Here is a 22,175-nt window from a genome sequence, read left to right on the forward strand (position 1 = left end):
CAGACTTCATTATCTCTACGGACGGCTAAGGGTACCGCAACCCATGTGGTAAAAGGAGGTCTTTCAATGGTATTGAACCCAGGTTCGAATCCTACTGCAACAAATACTTTTATTTTTTCTGAAGCCCGGTTCAAACCCCTTGGCAATTATATCTAGTTTTAGCCCATCTTCATCAAAATTGCAGGGCTTTTATACCCCTTGCGATTTTGCTGATGTTAGCTCTTCATTGCTTCCAAATAGCAAGGCTTACTATCTTGCGGTTCTATCTGATTTAAGCCCAATTTCATCAAAAATGCAAGACTTACCTCTTGCGAGTTTATCTGATTTTAGCCCAATTTCATCAAAAATGCAAGGCTTGCCACTTGCGGTTCTATCTGATATAGGCCCAACTTCATCAAAATTGCAAGACTTACTTCTGATATTTCATCTGATTTTAGCCAAATTTCATGGAAGGCTCACCCCTCGCAATTTTATCTGATTTTATCCCAAGTTCATCATAAAAGCAAGACTTACCCCTTGCTTTTTAATTTGATTTTATTTCCGATTTCATCAAAAATGCAAAGCTTAACCCTTTCGAGTTTATCTGATTTTAGCTCAATATCATCAAAAGTGTAAGGCTTAGCCTATGCACATAGTATCAAACCTGTGAAAATTTAAGCTCAATCGGTCAATAATGAAACACCCTTTTCACACGAGGTTGTGTGCTTTCTGACGCTTGATTTCGAGACCTCTAATACTAAATCTGAGGTCTCGAAACCAAATACATGGACAATTACTTCTATCTCGAAAACTATGTTTTTTCAGAGGGAGCCGTTTCTCACAATGATACTACCATTACCCGTTACCATGCAAGGGTTTATGCTAAAAACTATTTTGAGTAATTACCAATAGTGTCCACTGCCTTTAAGCAGCAAATAATTATAGCTAAGCCTTTTTCAGCTCAGCAGACATAAACAAAATGTACATGTCACATGGAAATTTTTGCCGGTTATCTTATTCTGGTAAGCATCTTTGTTGTGCTTAGCTACTCTTTGTGCTAAAACAGCTCTACAAATATTAAGCATAGACCACTATGTTCCAGTATCCGATTGCCAAAGTGAGGAAGTCAGAAGAGCTTGGTCGAACTATCTTTATAGCCCACGTGACATCATATAATGTGCAAATAATGTCCCAGCATGCATACAGAAGAGCATACGGTGGTCGTAGCTTGAAATGCATTAGACCATCCGTTTGCACTTCGCGTCAAGTCATACATAAAAGAATACATCCGTGAATAGCACCATACGTGTACATTGCCATGCTTCGTTAAGAAGTAATACCTGGCTAGCGACACTTAAAAGTACGGCTTTACTGCACGGTGACAAACAAGGCAGAAGTAGCAAACAGTTACAGCCTAACCGAGAACAAATCAAATTATGATGGTTAAATAAGGAAATCATCCCGGACTGATCAATCCCCTCTGAAACTCTAAAATTTCGCCAAATATTGATGACTACAATTTTAAGCGGTCAGGCCTGGGTGTCTAATCACTTTAATAGACGGGGCTGAATACAAAGAAAACAAAGTCGAATTTACCGACGTCTCATATTGCTACAGTCTTTGGCAAACATTTTAGAATCCACTCAGGACCAAATAATTTGATAAATTTTGACGAAGGATTTGTTTTTGTAGATCTTCCTACGCAATGAATGGTCAAACATAAGGGGGAGAACACCATGAGTACCGCCTATAGTAAGATAACGGTAAAACCTGATGACTGAAAACTTTAACGGATATTGAATGTGTATACGTTTAGCAGTCACTTGGGAAATAAATGGCAATGTAAATGTTCTTCGCTATAAAGTAAAAACAACAAAAAACATTCGATGGTAATCAGTTATTTCGAAAACCAGTTAACTTCGAAGTAATGTCGTTACAGGAAATATTATTTTTATCCCACTGAACCGGAATCTAAGAAATATTACTGTCAGATACGGTGCATATGGAACACAATGAACCATACATGTTGGCGAACTGAATGAGCATAATAATGCACAGTTCGGATATAATTAACATCGCATGTTGGATAACAAATAGTACACGTCGGACATAATGAATGGTGATTGTCAAACATAATGAACGTTGCAAGTATGACCAAATGGACGGTGCGTGTCGAAAACAGGGAATGGTGAATGTCGGACACAATGAATGGTACATGTCGGACATAATGATTGGTGCATGTCAGATATTAATAAATGGTGCATGTCGGACATAATGATTGGTGCATTTTTGATATTAATGAACGGACATAATGATTGGTGCATGTCGGACATGAGGAATGGTGCATGTCGGACATAATGGATGGTGCATGTCGGACGTAATCAATGGTGCATGTCGGACGTAATCAATGGTGCATGTCGGACGTAATCAATGGTGCATGTCGGACGTATGTTGGGCATAGTGCATGTGGGGAAAAATGAATGGTGCTTGTCGGACATCAGGGCTGTTGAGTGTCGGACATGAGTAATGGTGCATGTCGGACATATTGAATGGTGCATGTCGGACATATTGAATGGTGCATGTCGGACATATTGGATGGTGCATGTCAGCCATATCGAACTGTGCATGTCAGACATAATGATTGGTGCATGTCGGACAAAATGAATCAGTTATATTATTATTCTGGCTTATTTATTCACTGCACTGGCGGCCAATCAGGCCGTAAAAGTACATTTACACGTAAAAATAGTTAATACACAAATAAATATATTATATGCTGGACAACAAACGGTGATTGTCGAACCTTGTCATTAGTGCATGTCGGACACCCGAGATGGTGAACGTCGACAAGGAATGGTGTATGTCGGTCACAAGGAATGGTGAATGTCGGACATACGGAATGGTGCATGTCAGACACAATGAATCGGTTATTTTGTTGGACAGCAAACCGTGGGTGTCGAACCTAGTGAATAATGTATGTCGGACATCAGGGACGGTGAATATCGGACATAAGGAAAGGTGAATGTCGGACATTATGAATGGTTCATGTCGGACAAATTAAATGGTGCATGATCGTCCGTAGCGAACGTTTAATGTAAGCTGCATGGTTCATGATAAAATCGAGTTGTGTATTACCCCTAAACACGTACCGACCAGACTATAATATGAAAACCATGATGAGCAGAGAAGCTGTTTTATTACTCTGGGTCATTGAATGCCGTCTGAGTGACAGTCAAGGACCCGATGTAGTATATAGCGGCATCCCTTGCTACCGATAGATTTACATGCCTAATGGATTGGTCAGCAACCTTCGGCTATGTAAATGGAGAGGTAGTTCCCAGAGTTGATTATCAATTTAGCATTAGGTTTATCACTCAGGGGTCATAAACACACGGGGATGAAATCACATGGCAATTAAAGGCACTGGACACTATTGGGGGTTACTGAAAATAAGTGTTAGTATAGAGACTTACTTGGTAACGAGCAATGGAGTTGGTATTATATAAAACAGTGTGAAAAACGGCTCCCTGTGAAGTCGCATCGAGAAAGGTAATTTCTCACTCAAATATTAAATACTTCAGGCCTGAAGCCTTTTTACTATAATAAACTTTTATAATGAATGACAGGGTAAGATTTCATACTAAAGAGTTCATACTAGCCTACAAGGCTATCAACAACCTTGCTCCTAGTTATCTTTCTGCCATGACTCAACTCCAGATCATTGGTTCGGCTGAACACAGATCACGACTGCGCTCCTCCACTGATCGGACCCGGCTTGTTGTCCAAAGATCGTACATGAAAGCTGGTGACATGACTTTCACATCTACCGCGGCTCGTCTTTGGAATGAACTTCCGATTAGTTTTCGTGGAGCGCCGTCTTTGTCTGTATTCAAGCGGAAATTGAAAACTCATTTGTTTCCGTAATTCACTGTTTTTTTGTTCCTCTTCTTTGTAAAGCGCTCCGTTCTTCGTGGGGCGCTATAGAAATGCTTGTTTATTATTAAAATGCCTGTTTATTACTAAAGGTAAACTAACAAATACTAAAATTGTATATGCTAAACAACACTAATAATACATTCATACCCCAGACAGTTTCGCTATTCCTATTGGTTGAGAGCGCGTCACGTGGGTGTGTATAAACCTTTGTTTATGACCAGTATAAAGTGGTGAAATATGGGCGTGACACGCGAGCTTGCACCTGTGTATATAAGACAGTTTCTTCATTTCTGTTTGTCGAGAGCAAGGGCTGAAACAGTGTGCCACATCACACGATACGTGCGACGCGCACAGCATTCACTTATAATGAGTTGTTCACCCGAGGGCCTTACTATTTCATAGCTGGAGGGGTGTTCAGTTGAAAGAAATCATTGAACAATTATAATTGTTTGCATTTATTTCACTTTTTACAAAAAGGATTGATGTTCCTTGACCGAAAAGGTATTTATGGATGAGAATCAAAGTGTGTTGAATCGGCTTTCAACTAGTGATTTAAAGCCGCCGAGGCCTGGTTCTTGATATTTACCTCGACTTCGTCTCGGTAAAGTTATCAAGAACCACGCCTCGTGGGTGTGTTTAAACGGTTGATAATGACCAGTTGGAGCTCATAACCGCTAGTCTTGGTGAAAGACGTTTCTTTTTACGGGCGATGCGAGCGATGTCGGTGAGTTGGCTGTGCTGTGTGTGAAAGCAAAAGGAACGTCTTGCACAAGACCATACGCGCATGAACGAATGCGGAAACTGTGGGATGTAGGCGTCTCGGTCGTAACAATGCAAGACGCGGACGTACAGAGCTCAAGCACGTCGGAAACGGATAAGTTTTGCAACATGTTCTTACTTTATCACGCCTTTTAACCAAAATGGCATTTTTGAACGGAAATAAAAGAGTAGTGACTCGTTCTTTAACGGCCGTTTAAAACCTTGCCTCCGAACGCACCTCAACAGCCTCCCCAAAATGGAATATTTGTAAAGTATGAGAATAAGAAAATTACCCCTCAAAATATTGAATTTGAGCAAGTTTTAAACCATCGGAGAGACCATCTTTTTTGGTCGCTCTTGTTCAGCCGCCAGTTTTGTATGAATCCCTCTGATTGCAACACATTCAATAGATCTGACTATATAGACGTTCGATCCAACCAACCTCGGTTTCATTATACACTTATATCCACAATAATGTGTTGAAAAACAGCCCAGGGTCCTGCGCCTATTGCTGGGAATTCACGGGTTAGGATGATTCAATTTGAGGTCCAACGAGCCGTGTAGCGTTCTCAAATGACGGTCTATGCCCGTCGGTCAGGACGGCAAACAAGAAATTTCAGTCGACTCTAGCGACATAGGCAACCAGATGCTTATCACTTGATACAATGAGCATGCTGCCATCTGGCTGTACATAAAGCTCCCTTTACCTCAAACTCGATTCACTCCTACGTTCTCAATCCCATGTTCTCACACAGGCAAAATCTGTAGGAAGAAGCCCCCAGGATATGTGGAACAGTTTTCGTGGTTATCGAATAAAATATATTAAGAAATTTGTAATCTGTAAAAGCGCACGCCTGTATGTGTGTCTGCTGGTGGAGCATATAACTGTTCTCATAAATAATACCTTCGTCTGTTGATGTTGGGGGAGAATTTGGAAAAACTACTCCTTGTTGCGGTTTAAATAAAAATAGATTTGTTGCTGAAACGGAACAAAAACTACGCGCTTTCTTTTGACAACTAAACAACTGCTTGAGGGTTAAAAACCCGAGTGGCGACTTTTCAGAGCAAATCGCCGACTAAAATGCTTACTCGTTGAAAAATGATGAACTATTTCCTATTTTTCCGAAGGGTTACTTCAACCATCCTGTTTTCAAGAAATGGACTCTTTCGAGCCTTTGGGCGCATTTGGTCATCGAATTTGCAAGAGAATTATGGGAGAGAAACACCTTTGTTGCACAACCTTGTGTGCTTTAAGATGCAAAATAAGATGCATCGGGCCTTATTATTATTTGAGAGAGAAATTACCTCTTTATCAAAACCGTTATTCAGTGGGAGCCGTTTTCTCTCAATGTTGTATACTATCAACAGCTCTTCGGTGTTTCGTTAGCAAGTACGTTTTTAAACAAACTAAGAGTTAATTTGAGTAATTAACCAAAGTGTACAATATATTGAAACAAGTTATTTTCCAAACGGTCATTATAAACGTTGATCATGATTACAATTTTTTATGAAGCCGATTTTACATTATTTGAGTGACGGTGGATAGTATACAATTATGGATTTCTAAAAGAGTAAATTTGACGTCAACGGACTATTACACACGACTTACGTCATCCCAGTGAAAAATTGCAAGAGTGTTATAGTAAAGGTACTTGCTTAACATTTCTCGCTCTCTAGCTAATTTGACCATATCTTTAGGGCAGAGACACGGCTTCGAAATACGTATGTACATGTATATTTCCAAATTGAATTGCCCCGCTCGATAAAAGAAGAAAAAAAGGTGCACCATTAACGGAAATAAGCTACAAGTGACCTAAAGGTGTAGCCGTGATCCCACGAGACCTCAGCAATCGTCAAAGAGTTGAAATCGCAATGGATCAAGTATCATAATGAATCCGCCCCCAAGGTGTTTAGTTCTCCCCTCGTGCTAAAAGCCGTTAATTCGACGAATATATTCGAATTCTCCATTATGCAAGCTAAACGCAAGAAGAAAAAAAATACAGGACAAAAAATGAAAAACATCTCGCGCCACGTAACAAACTCGTGTTCAACAAGCTGCCACAGCATTATGTGTTTTCCAGACGAGTTCGCACGCCGAGACGACAGGGAGAGGCAAATAATGCAATAAAGCGCATGCTTTTAACTTGATTTTCTCTCTTCTCTACACTGATTTTCTTTCCAAAGCATGTCCTTGTGAATTCTCTTTTTGAAACAAGCCAGCAAGACGAGCTTCAGATTGGGTTACTTCGAGTCTTGGATTTGTGTTGGGGACTTGGGAATTACTTTAATTGCGCACGATAAAAAAATCAAGGATGTGAGGAACGTGGATAAAAAAAATACTCGAAAATAATAAGACCTTGTCTGGCTGAAGGGGCGCCCGGGCGTTTTAAGAGCACTGTTTAATAAGCTTTTCAAACAAGGTATGGTCGGGTAACCTGTACACACAGTTAATATAAAGGCCCATTCACACGAGCGCTGCAAACGAGGGTCCCGTGCGATTTCATAACATCGATGTTATGAAATCGCAAATCCACGTCGTGTGAATGCTATGTATGTTACGAAATTACCTGGGTCCCGTGTTGTTCATAACACAGATCGAGACCTCCTCCAAAAAATCGCATCGATGTTATAATCACGGGGAGCCATCGTCTGAACCGAATGCCTGCGATCGTAATGAGGGACCGCTGCGTTGACACGTGAAGAACTATGGAGGAAGAAATGGGCGAACTATAGCATGCATATGTACATGTACATACATGTACATGTATATCTGCTCAACGCTGGACTACGATCCGTTTGGCTGGTGGGTTTTGTGGCCGGATGCTAGACCAGCCCAAACCTTGAAGCAAAAACATCGTTCAATCGCAAGCAGAATACGTCATTTGGCTAAGCTTTTCGATGTTTTAATTCATTATTTGGTATGTCTCATCAATAGTTTCATATCTGAAAAGCATTTGCATTCAACAATGTAGCATTTTTAACGTCCAAAAAGCTATTTGAATCGTGGAACTTTGTGTTTTTCTTTTTTTAGCTTCGAAAACGTAACCCCCTTCCCGCCGGCCGACGGGATGAGAGTTACGTTATCGCAAATGTTTTTAAAATATTCTACATTTTATGTGACTTAACTGATTTCAATGAAATTGATTTATTTTATTCCTTTTAACTGTAAGGTTTTTGTTTTAACTCAAGCCTCTTGCTTGTAGACTTTTGTCCATGCAGTAGGCCTACCCAAACGAGGGACGTATGTTTACATGTGTGTGTGTGCGTGTCGTGTGAATGCTCGCTAAAAAATCGCACGCGGTAAAGGTGACAGACGGCTGGCGCCCTTAACCAGGGACCCGCGTTTGCAGCGCTCGTGTGAAAGGGGCTTAAGAGTACCGATATTAAATTATATCAAAGGCTCAGGCTGGTATAACTTTCAGCCTTGTTTTTCGTTTGTTCAGATGACAAAATGCAAGATAAACGCACCAAAGCTTTGGTGCGTTCATTTCCAGCCTTTGCAAAGGCTGGAAATATTCCCTTATTGAAACTGTCATACCATGCACAATAACATCACCACAAGAGTAGTGAGGAGCAATCTAACTTGAACTAATGGAATAACGACGCCCACAACAATTTCACAGAACTCGATTTCACAAAGCGTACACTGTAAAAACCAAGTGTTTAGGTTCTGTAACAGATTTCGAACGCGTCAAGGGGTTCAGGTTAAACACTTAACAGTGTCCAAGGGCCCATGAGTTGTGTTGTAAAGCAGTGGTGTAAAAATCAAACTTAAACAGTCACTGGTGTTTCTTTGACGTACCGAGGACCTTTTAAACGCTTCCTAAACACAATGCAAACGGCTGATGCGTCAAACTAAACGCGCCAAAATGTTTAAAGTTGTTACTATGACGCGTTTAGTTTGACGCAATAAGACACAATATTGTCAGTATCACCATAGTATAATTTGTATTGTAAATCACACTATACTAAGGACCACGATTGATTTACAACAAAGATCAATCTTGGCTCTTTGCGAAACTGGCCCAAAGTCTACTCTGGCCCAACAACCGGAAAAAACCTAGGAAATCCGATCCAAATAACTTCAAAGTTTGGTCTACGGTAAACTTCAACCCACTCCGAGTGGGTTTTATCAAAGTGCCGATTCGGTTTCATTTTGTCATCGAAAACTCCAACATAAACATATCGTTTCTTCCTGAACATTTTAAGACATGATAAAAACGTCAGTGTGTATGTCATTATCCATTTCGTATCGAGCCCAAGGCTTGATAAATTGCACTTGCATGTGATCACATTACTGACAGGTAAAGTGGTTCTTATGACGAAAACTAACAGTGATTAAGTTTTCGCAAACCACTTTTCCAATTTGTATTATCGAATTGTCTCAAAGTTGAGAGCACTTAAAAGGGCACGGAACCTAATTATAGCCCGGGACCTGGATGTAACACAGGACCTGAAGGCAGCCCGGGACCTAAATGTAGCCAAGACCCTGAAAGTAGACGTTATACAAAAATACCCCACAACCTAATCCGGAACCTGAATGTATCGTTACCCAAAAGTACCCCACAACCTAATTCGGGACCTGAATGTATCGTTACCCAAAAGTACCCCACAACCTAAAGCGGGACCTGATTGTATCGTTACCCAAAAGTACCCCACAACCAAAAGCGGGACCTGAATGTATCGTTACCCAAAAGTACCCCACAACCTAAAGCGGGACCTGAATGTATCGTTACCCAAAAGTACCCCACAACCTAATTCGGGACCTGAATGTATCGTTACCCAAAAGTACCCCACAACCTAATTCGGGACCTGAATGTATCGTTACCCAAAAGTACCCCACAACCTAATTCGGGACTTGAATGTATCGTTACCCAAAAGTACCCCACAACCTTATTCGGGACCTGAATGTATCGTTACCCAAAAGTACCCCACAACCTAATTCGGGACCTGAATGTATCGCTACCCAAAAGTACCCCACAACCTAATTCGGGACCTGAATGTATCCTTACCCAAAAGTACCCCACAACCTAAAGCGGGACCTGAATGTATCGTTACCAAAAAGTACCCCACAACCTAATTCGGGACCTGAATGTATCGTTACCCAAAAGTACCCCACAACCTAATTCGGGACCTGAATGTATCGTTACCCAAAAGTACCCCACAACGTAATTCAGGACCTGAATGTAGCCCAAAACGTCAATGTATCCCGTTGTATAAAGCCAGATACCTACCCAATGCCTACTTGTAACTCTGGATCTTTATTGTAAACTCGCAGCATAATATCTTAAAATGTAACACAAAGTATATATTTAAATGAAGACGGAATCCAGATGAGTCCACAGTTGAGATGTATACATATATATCACACAACCGAATTTGGGACCTGAATGTAGCCCAAAACGCCAATGTAGCACGTTGTATAAAGCCCGAAACCTAATTGTAACATAATGCTTAACTGTAGCCCTGCTAGTGTGTATACACGCAGCACATAATCTAAAAGAATGCAACCCGAAAATTGTATTTTAACGTAAACGGAACCTAGTTGAAACAACAGTTGTGTTTGAATGACAAAAAATATTTACGTGAATAGCTACGTAAATATTCTCAGCGTGTAGGGCAGTTTGCGATATGGAGCCAAAAACGTAAATATCTAGATAAATATCTACGGGGTTCAGACCTTCTGTCTCGAGCCACCTTATAAAAACATCGCTTACTCCAATATTCCATACGCCTTGAGATATTCATCGTGGTACAGCGTAGTGCCAAGTGTCTTGTTTACAACATCATTCATTTAGTAGCAACAATCATTCACTATGCGGCCTAGCCGAAAACCCCCGGAGACTTAGGCAAATATCTGCGTTATCTTTTGCCAACGATATATCTTCGCAGTTGTTTAAACCAATACTTCCAGGATGAGTAAGAATGTTCCTATCATATACAATCTAAAAGTTCCCTTGTCAGAACTGCCCCCGGATCTCGGGAACTGACCCTTTTCTGGGTCAGGCTGATCCGGAAATTGGTTTACCTTGAAGTTCTAACTCGGATTCTGCGAAGCTTTAAAGGCATTGGACACTATTGGTAATGACTCAAAATAATTATTAGCATAACACCTTACTTGGTAACGAGTAATGGGGAGAGGAAGAAGGTAATTTTCCACGAATTAGATTTCGAGACCTCAGAATTAGATGTTGAGGTCTGGAAATCAAGCATCTGAAAACACAAAACTCCGTGTGACAAGGGTGTTTGTTCTTTCAATAATTATCTCGCAACTTCGCGACCGATTGAGCTCAAATTTGCACAGGTTTGTTATGTTATGCATATGTTGAGATACACCAAGTCAGAAGACTGGTCTTTGACATTTACTAATAATGGCCAGTGTCTTTTAACAGTTTCTTAGTTATTGGCACAGATTCTCAGTTCGGGGTCATACTGACCCAGAAAAGATTAAGACCCAGAGCCGGAATCCGAATCAATTCTGACCCGGGATTCGTTACTTTAGCCAATGACTATCATCTAGTCAGATGCTCACGTTTTCAGTGAGCGAAAACTGCTCATAATTTTTCAAAGGGGAAGGGCGGGGTCAAAGTTAATTCTCTTGAGGGTCGTTACTGGGCGGTACAACCTTGATGTTCCAATCCGGTATACTTCAGTTCAATATTAGTTTGTCACGATACATAACGCAATTTTTCCAAACCTGTTTCAGTTCAGTTACATCAATACCAAGAAGAAAGAAGCAAATTATTGCACCCCCCCCCCCCATTCAATAATCTCGAATAGTCGACCATGCGTTCAATTGAAGAAAGAAAAAAGGTACCTGGTCTGCAGTAAATGGCAATCTCCGGTAAACTTAGCAGGTTCTTTTTAGAAGTCCTGAAAACCGTTGTCAATTTTTACATTTCAAAAAAATATATAATAACAACATCAAGAATTCTCCGTAGAATCTTGATTATGACACTCTACGTAATAAGCTGGCACTTCACGGGCCGGTTACCTAACACGTATTGATTGAACGAGAGTTACAATTTCCCGTAGAAAAATATTGAGCTGGCTTTTACCAGCTCTTTAAAGGGGCAGTTACAGAGTAGAAAATGTCTCCAATCACCTGAATGTATCCCTAACTAATAAAGAGAGAGAAAAGCGAGTGTCTCAAACCTAGAAGGAAAAACAGACAGAGGGTTCATCTAGCTCTTAATACCTAAAAAATTTCCACAGCGCTCTGGAAAGTACTGAGTATGAGGAGCTTTTATACACGTGAAGGGTAAAACAAGGTATAATCCAAATGACAAATTTGAGACAAGCCCCAGCCCCCATGGGAAGCAATTTTTTTGTTATATTCTTCACAGCCCCCTAAAAAATACATAAATCACATGGGTGCGCAACACGCAGCAAGGATTCTACGGGGAATTATTTTTATGAGTTTAGCCTCAGTTTGCTTGGATATATTTAAATGGAAGTGATTTGTCTTTCGTTGTAAAGCAGTCACCATTTTCTCAAAACCAGCCATTCAAGAATAAAGAAAGGTTTACGGTAACACCATGTAATGACTATCTCTAATGGGTTTGGGTGGTTCCGAAAAGAACCGTGGTTTCAACTCGACGTTTCGATCAGTATGCTCTGATCGTCTTCTGGAGAATGGTCGACCAGAAGACGATCAGAGCATACTGATCGAAACGTCAAGTTGAAACCAACGGTTCTTTTCAGAATCACCCCAACTCATTAGAGATAGCCATTACATTGTGTTACCGCCAACATTTCTATATCGTATTTCAACCATATGCAAAGTTTCAAATCCTACTCATTCAAGAATAAACAACGTGATTGGTTTGTTGTAGTTAAAGGCAGTGGACACTATTGGTAATTATTCAAAATATTTATTTGAATAAAACCTCACTTGGTAACGAGTAATGAGGAGACGTTGATAGTATAAAACATTGTGCGAAACGGTTCCCTCTGAAGTGCCATAGTTTTCGAGAAATAAGTAATTTTCCACAAATTAGATTGATTTTTTTTTTTTTTTTTTTCATAGTTATCTCGCAACTCCGTCGACCAATCGAGTTGAAATTTTCACAGGTTTATTATGATATGCATAGGTAATCATGTCCACTATGTTTATTTCAAATGACGTTTTTAACTACTTTTCATCTAGCGGATATTTGTCTACCCCCCAGTTTAGTTCAATTGCATTTTAAACCAAATTAGGTAAAACAAAATAGTAAAAAAAATACTACGGCATACTGTGTATTATTTCAAGACTGATTGAACATTAATTTGGGTTTTAAAGGGGAACATTGCCTATAAACATTTCAACATGTTGATGTCTGATACAGCTTCATTTCGTTTCGTTTTAAGAGTTGCTATGCACCAAAAAACCTCCACAGTGTATTCCGATCAGTGAGCAACAGAAGTACCGGTGTTTTATATACGGTTTAACTAGCATGAAACGACTGAGCACGTTGATATACCTGGACACGACTGAGCAGGCCAGGAGCCAAACCCACACTCTGTAAAAAATTACCAGAGGCCACCATCCTAGACCATCTCAACCCCAAGAAATATGTATGTGGTTGTTACTTTTAAAATCTGTCAAACTGTAAATTGTTTCAAAACAAACGGTTTGTATGGCCGTAAGCGCACAATTCAAAAGCATGACAACAAGTCCCTTTAAAGAGCCGGTTTAAAAAAAAACATTTAATTTCCTCTTTGAAAAGATGGCGAGGTCACCAAGGAAGCTACATCTAGGTCACCTTCCTAATGAAGATCGACGTCTTCGATAGCAAACCGAAAGTTTATCGAAAAAAGCAGCATTGCAGAATTCCCCAACGCTTATTTCAAGGGTAGCTTTAAAATGTGACATTCTTGGCGAGTATTTATTTGCCTGTAACGCTGTAAAAAATAAGAATAAGGGGCTTGCTTCTTAAGTACAAGTTGACGTCTGTTTGAGTTGTTTTAACATTGCGTAGTTATTGATTGCTAGATTTTATTAGAATTAAGAGTTACACAGACGCGGTGTTTGTTTGTTTTTGTGGGTTTGTGTCTTTTTACTATCCGCTGTTTTAAAAAATACCCACAAACAGGTTGAAGGCAGATGAGACTAATGGTAATTGCTTAACATATTTATTAGCTTTAAACCTTACTTGATAACGAGTAATGGGAGCTATTGATTTTATAAAGCTTCGTGATGAACGGCTCCCTCTGAATTAACGTAGATTACGAGAAGAATTAATTGTCCACGAATTTGATTTCGAGACCTCAAAATTAGATCATTTTGAGGTATCGAAATCAAGCATCCGAAAGCACACAACTTCGGGTGACAAGGGCGTTTGTTCTTTTCCTGTTATCTCGCAACTTCGACGACCAGTTAAGCTCAAACTTTCACAGGCAAGTTATGTTATGCGTAGTTGAGATACACCAAGTGAGAAGACTGGTCTTTGACATTTACCAATAGTGTCCAGTGTCTTTAAAGGCACCGTGACAACATATGCATAACATATGAAATCTCTGAAAATTTCGACTCAATAGTTGACACCGAAGTTGCAAGAGAATATGCAAGACAAATACGTTACTTCGAGAGAGTAAGAGCCGTCAATCACAATGTGTTTCATCGACAACTCTCCAGTGCTAGTTACAGAGAAATGTTGTATGCTAACAATTATTTTGAGTAATCAGCAATAGAGTCCAGTGCAAAAACAAACACAAACAACCGCGAAATCATGCTGACGATATTTAACACGAGAGATATTATTTAAACCATGGCATACGTTCGAATTCATATAAAACAATAAAATGAAACAATAACAAATAGTAAACAATGTTCTTTGAGAGTGACACCCCGACCCATTTCATCGTCTTAACCCGACCCAGTTTTGTCAGTCAATTATCGTGCAACTGGGTTGGAAATGTGAAATTAATTTACCACATCGTTCCGACTCACGCATCAGTGAGCAAGCGAATGGGCGCGTTAAGGTATGAGGGAAAACATTTTATTTTGTGATTAACAATAATTTACAGGGATAAAAATCAGGTTTTTTTTTTATTTTAACATATGTTTTATATTTTGAAGGCCCGGTTTGTTAAAATCAAAAACCTTGTTAACTTAATAAAAAATATAAGAAAAACGTACATTTTTTGTTATGTATTTATTTATTAATTTTTTTATATAACGTAGTGCTACAGTGCATTCTCAGGCGAAATCATTTGACCTTGGAAGAAATTAACTCGTCAGACTAATTCAGCGCAGCATTTCTTTAATATGTAATTACTTCTCAGCCAATGCCTGCATCCAATACACGTATAGTGTACAGCTATGAGTAAGATGCCAAACACACCAAGGTTAATTGCGTCTCATACAAAAGTCAACTCGGCAAATCTTGTATCGGACACTACGAGGGGAAAGGGCTGTATATCGTGCACTTTGGATCTAAGGCTGTAGAGTCTACATAATTGATTGCAGCGTCGACATGGGCAATTTCACGGTGTATTGATGTTGGAAAAATGCTGGGGAATGTCTTTGCATGCAATCTCAAAAGATAAGGGTAGAATATTAGTATGGGGTCGCCACTGTATGTGGACGATGTTGTCTTAGAAACGCACTGTGTGGTTTTATAAATAACTAAACGAGTGTAGTTTAGGCTGGCTCGCTCAAGAGATTAAGTCAAGATATTTTGGAAAGGACCTCTCTGAATAGGGTGTAAATGAGTAAAGTCCAACGTGTGCATTAATTCATGATTTATTATTGAACAAAGTATGTTGTTATACTCTGTGCATGTACGCCTGTAACTGAACTTTATTATTGTAGACAAAGAAACAAATCCACTACACCTCAGAAAGAAAAGTAATCTCTTCCATTCACTGAAGGGTCTTAGTGAAAATTCAAGCTACTCTCTACTTTCAATCATGTTTTTTTAACTGAAATTTCTAGCCACTCTTTGTTTCTATTCGGGGTTCTTATTGAAGGTTCAAGTCGCTCACCATTTTCATTCGTGGTTCTAATTGAAATGTCACGCTATACTCACTGCTTTCGATTGTTCTAACTGAAATACTGAAAGCGCTCGTGTTAAAATGTTAAGCTCCTCACTATAGATGTTATTTTTGGTTCTTATTGAAATTTAAAGCTACTTTCCCCTTTCACTCACGGAATCTTTGGCTACTCTTCACTTTCACTCATGGTTCTTATTGAAATGTTTAGTTACTCTTCACATTCACTCATGGTTCTTATTGAAATGTTTAGTTACACTTCACTTTCACTCATGGTTCTAATTGAAATGTTTAGTTACTCTTCACTTTCACTCATGGTTCTTATTGAAATGTTTAGCTACTCTTCACTTTCACTCATGGTTCTTATTGAAATGTTAAGCTACTCTTCACTTTCACTCATGGTTCTTATTGAAATGTTAAGCTACTCTTCACTTTCACTTATGGTTCTTATTGAAATGTTTAGCTACTCTTCACTTTCACTTATGGTTCTTATTGAAATGTTAAGCTACTCTTCACTTTCACTTATGGTTCTAATTGAAATGTTTAGCTACTCTTCACTTTCACTTATGGTTCTAATTGAAATGTTTAGCTACTCTCCCTTTCACTCATGGTTCTTATTGAAATGTTTAGTTACTCTTCACTTTCACTCATGGTTCTTATTGAAATGTTTAGTTACTCTTCACTTTCACTTATGGTTCTAATTGAAATGTTAAGCTACACTTTACTTTCACTCATGGTTCTTATTGAAATGTTTAGCTACTCTTCACTTTCACTTATGGTTCTTATTGAAATGTTAAGCTACTCTTCACATTCACTCATGGTTCTAATTGAAATGTTTAGTTACTCTTCACTTTCACTTATGGTTCTAATTGAAATGTTTAGCTACTCTCCCTTTCACTCATGGTTCTTATTGAAATGTTTAGTTACTCTTCACTTTCACTCATGATCTTATTGAAATGTTAAGCTACTCTTCACTTTCACTCATGGTTCTTATTGAAATGTTAAGCTACACTTCACATTCACTCATGGTTCTTATTGAAATGTTTAGCTACTCTTCACATTCACTTATGGTTCTTATTGAAATGTTAGTTACTCTTCACTTTCACTTATGGTTCTTATTGAAATGTTAAGCTACTCTTCACTTTCACTCATGGTTCTTATTGAAATGTTAAGCTACACTTCACTTTCACTCATGGTTCTTATTGAAATGTTTAGCTACTCTTCACTTTCACTCATGGTTCTTATTGAAATGTTTAGCTACTCTTCACATTCACTCATGGTTCTAATTGAAATGTTTAGTTACTCTTCACTTTCACTCATGGTTCTTATTGAAATGTTAAGCTACTCTTCGCTTTCACTCATGGTTCTTATTGAAATGTTTAGTTACTCTTCACTTTCACTTATGGTTCTTATTGAATGTTAAGCTACTCTTCACATTCACTCATGGTTCTTATTGAAATGTTTAGTTACTCTTCACTTTCACTTATGGTTCTAATTGAAATGTTTAGCTACTCTTCACATTCACTCATGGTTCTTATTGAAATGTTAAGCTACTCTCCCTTTCCCTCATGGTTCTTATTAACTTTTCTAACTTATGTTTCTTGTTGGAATTTCCAGTTACTCTGTTTTCGTTCAATTGTGTTCTTTTTGAAGTCCAAGCTTCTTTATTGCATGGTTCTTGTAAAAATGTAGAGTTATAACTCTCTACTTTCAATCATGGTTCGAATTTCAAATCACTCAATAATATATTGATTTCTGGTACTTATGAAATGTCAAACTACTCACTATTATTGAAATGTTAGGTCGCTCTCTGTTTTCCATTGGATTTTATTGAAATTGCAAGCTATTTTCATGTGACTGATCTTGCTGAAATTTTAAGCTACCATCTACTTTCAGTTAGGTTCAAACAATAAAATTCAAGCAACTCACTATTACCATTCGTGATTCCTTTTGATATGTCAAACTACGAGCTATTTCCATTGGAATTTCAATCCATTCTGTGTTTCAATTTATGGTGTTGAAGTTGTAGGCTATACTCTCTGTTCCATCTGTGGTTCTCATTGAAACGTTAAAATATTGACTTCTGACTATTTTCATTCGTGGTTCTAGTCAAAATTCCAAGCCACTCACTATTTACAGTTGTGGTTATTATTGAAACTTAAGCTACTCTCTACTTTTATTGGGAGTGGTTTTTACTGAAATTTGAAGCTACTTTCGACACAGTCTCTTTCGCTCTTTATTTTCGTCTTCCCTTTTCACACGTGCGTGTGTTTCTAATTATAAACTAACGCCGTCCCGGCCCCCTCGTTTCTCCCGGATAAAGTCGACTGCGTTTCCCGTTGACTTTGATGCTTGATTTATTTATTTATTTATTTATTTTAATAAAAAATTCAAGTACCGGTAGTTCAAACAAACTCTTCTCACCGGCTAGATAAATCATCACAGACAAATCCTCGAAGGACTTGTCCGGTACTTCCCAACGTGATAACAGTAGATGTACAAAGATTATAACGACTGGCGAGGGACTTGAAGAACTCCACGTCATTGAACATGTTGATTTTGCACCAGGGCTTTAAAGGCAGTGGACACATGTTAGTAATGAAATACCATATCGTGTTTCGGAACATATGCATCATACCTTTGAACATTTTCACTCAATGGTCATCGAAGCTATGCGAGAATAATGAAAGAATAGAAAGCACATTTTGCACAAATCTGTGTGTTTTCTGATGCCGAAAAGGGGCTTCGGGCCTAAATTGTTTTCCTTTAAATTAAAACAATACAAGTAGTATTTTAATGAAGTACCTTTAAAAAAAAACTACGTTACTGCAAAGGTGTCGTTTCTCACCATGTTTCTTTTACTAAATCAACAGCTCTCCGTTGCTTGTAACCAAGTGCGTAAAATGTCATGCTCCTATTAAATATTTTGAGTAATTACCTGTAACTTGCAGTGCCTTTAAAGACAAACTGGACATTCGGGGAGTTGGTTTAGGACGTTGCAAGCCGCGGAGGAGGCGGGGGTGTTTATCAATAATACAAATCTTGAGATTGTTGAACACTTATTCGGACGAAACCTTATTCCGTTTTGCAAAGAAATTAGTCCGTTATCATGAAACCTAATGGGAGACCAGTTCTCGATTGGCAAGAAATCGCTTCTTAGAGCCATTGGACACTTTCGGTAAACAGTATTGTCCAAGGCCCACACTTCGTGTATCACAACTTCTATATAAAATAACAGACCACTTGTGAAAATTTAGGATCAATCGGTCATCGGAGTCGGGAGAAAAGAACGGGAAAACCCACCCTTGTTTCCGCACGTTTCGCCGTGTCATGACATGTGTTTAAAATAAGTCCGTAATTCTCGATATCGAGAATTTATATTGTTTTAATGTTTTCTCAAAAAGTAAAGCATTTCATGGAACAATATTACAAGAGAAGTCTTTCACCACTACATTCTGTAAACCCTGTATATTATTTGTAAATCTGTGAACTTTTTTGTTTCTGTACCGAAAGTGTATACATGTAATGGCTTTAAAGGATTCGGGTACTTTTTCAAAATGTCCACAGATTTACATTAAACTTACAGGGTTTGAAGATAATGATAGTGGAAAGCTTCCCTTCAAATATTACTAACTAAGGTTGTGTAGGTTTTGAGAAATGAGTAAAACAAGTCACAAAATAGTTTTGGTCTCATGAGACCAAAATTAGTTTAGCATGTAAAATCCCCTTATATACCAAAACCATAGCATAACTAGTTAATACGTTTTTACATGCTAAAACTGAGACAAAAATTATTATTTTTACTCATTTCTCAAAAACTACAGCACTTCAGTTAGTAAAATTTCATGGGAAGCTTTCTACTATCATAATCTTCAAACAGTGTAAGTTTAATGTAAATCTGTGGACATTGTGTTTTTTTTGTTAGTAAATAGTACATATACCCTTTAAGTGGTGGTTCTGGGACGAACCAGATGTGGGTGAGATCGATGTGGTGAGAACCTGTGGTGATAATCTTCCAATGCACAGAGACGTCACTTTTTGTATGAGGTATTTTATTTCTCCGATGCCCCGCACTTCCCTTACAAAGAAAAGTTAATCATATAGGAAAGTTCATTAAAATCCCATAAGATGTGTCTTATAGAATCCGGCTATAGAATTCTTATAGGTTTTTTTTTTCGTCACTTCCTTTATAGGACTTTTCTAAAGAGTTTCTTTTGAATTTTATATATGATTCCTATAAGATTCATATAAGGCATCTGTAGGATTCCTTTAAAGTCACCTGGAAGTGGTATTTTTTTCAAAATAAAGCTTTTGTCACTAATATATGTGTTTTGATGAGTGGAATGTGAATAAACAGTTAACTAAGGTTTTAAAAAATCAGTTCTTATGTTATTTACAAATTTAAGAGTAGACCCCGACCCGAGAGGGCGCTGTTCGTGACGTCAATCGAGGCAGACTTTGCCTGTAATGCGTAGAGTAAACACAATTGCAAAGTACATGTACGGACCAAGTCGTGAGTTTGTAAGTTTCAAAAAAAAAAAAATTCCGGCAATGCCGACCAGGTGTATTGCTGCTAAATGCAGAAAAACACTTTTTGAAATGTACCAACTCACGACTTAGACGTACATGTACTTTGCACGTGTGTTTACTATACGCATTGCAGGCAAAGTCTGCCTCGATTGACGTCACAAAACAACTTTATATATTTTTTTTTTAATATATAAATCGTGACAAACAAATACTAAAAAAATTGTTTTATTGTTCGTAAGCATATACTCTTATGTTTGAAAGAAAAACAAATTATATTTCCAGGTGACTTTAAGATTCTGATTTCCGAATGCTATTTGTAATCCATCCTAAAGGAGTATGTCATACAAGGGTCATACAGGAACAATGACTGTCATTTACAAATCCTTTGGGATTCCTATGTGACTTTTCGTGTAAGGGTTTACACGTATGCCATCGAGTTCTATATGATTCCTATAAGATTCATATAAGGCATCTGTAGGATTCCTTCAATATTCTGATTTCCGAATGCTATTTGTACTCCATCCTAAAGGAGTATGTCATACAAGGGTCATACAGGAACATTGACTGTCATTTACAAATCCTTTGGGATTTCTATGTGACTTTTCGTATTAGGGTTTACACGCATGCCATCGAGTAGCTGCAATTTAGCAAACTGTCTCGAAAGGTGGACAACCTATTTTGTAAAGTTGATTTCATTACTGTTTTGCAAAATACGTTTCCAGATTAAAGAGACAGTTTGACAACAACAAAATTTACAAAATCATATTGAACAAATAAATTGTGTTTTAACTGTAAACCGGGGTATTTTTGTGCATACGCCTATGTAGGCATGTTTTCACTCTGGAGATTCATAGCCAAAGAGTCATACTGCATAAAATGGTCATTATGCCATGTCACTAGGGCATAATGATAGAACTAAAAGGGTTTCACCTGGTTTTTGTGGCTAACAATTGAATGAGTTGATGACAAAAATATGCGTTTGGTTTTAAATGGCTGCAGACCGGTAAGGGACAGGGAACACTAGTTAAACCGTCATTCATGAATACTTTAAACAGTTTATCCATTCTGATTGGTCGAGAGGGCATCACGTGGGGGTGTTTAAAATGTTGATAATGACCAGTGTTTGTAACCGATTGTGAGCGGATACTCCGCGCTAGTCTTGATGCAAGACGTTTCTTGTTACGGCGATGCGAGCGCTGGCGGTACGTTGGCCGCGCTGTGTGAAAGGAAAACAAGAAAGTGTTGCAACAAGACTATTGGCGCATGCGCACGAGGGGAGCCGGAAACTGTCGGAAATAGGCGTCTCAGTCATAACAAAGCAACACACTGACGTCGTACATAATGTAGGCCTACTTGTACATACAGAGCTCAAGCACGTCGGAAACGGACAAGTTTTTGCAGAGTTTCTTACTTTATTACGCCTTTTAACAAAAAAAGGCATTTATGAAGGGAATCAAAAGAGCATTGACTCGTTTTTTTCACGGCCGTTAGAACCGGCAAGGTCGTTGCCGCATGGCCGTAAAACCTTGCAGGGTCGTTACCGCACGGTAACGACCTTGCCGGTTCTAAACGGCCGTGAAAAAACGAGTCACTACACTTTTATTCCCTTATTCCATGATCACAAACTTTGCCAACATAACACATACGTATCCGCCGACACTTATCCATGCAAGTTTTCCAAACACGATTGATCGTCAAGTATAACACTTTTACTGTTTCTGTTAGCTTTAAATATGAAATCAAAGGTTCATTACACCTAGTACAAATAACAACAACAATTCAAAAATGCAGCAGCAACAAAAAAGATTGAACATTAAAGGGGAAAAAAACTTAATTGGTGACGAGTAGTTGGTGGTATACAGCATTGTGAGAAACGGCTCCCTCTGAGGTGACTTAGTTTTCGAGAAAGAAGTAATTTCTTCCACGAATTTGATTTCGAAACCTCATAATTTAAAAATTGAGGTATCGAAATCAATCGTCTGAAGGCACACAAC

Source organism: Asterias rubens, chromosome 4 (genome assembly GCF_902459465.1).
Source record: "Asterias rubens chromosome 4, eAstRub1.3, whole genome shotgun sequence".
NCBI classification, from domain to species: Eukaryota; Metazoa; Echinodermata; class Asteroidea; order Forcipulatida; family Asteriidae; genus Asterias; species Asterias rubens.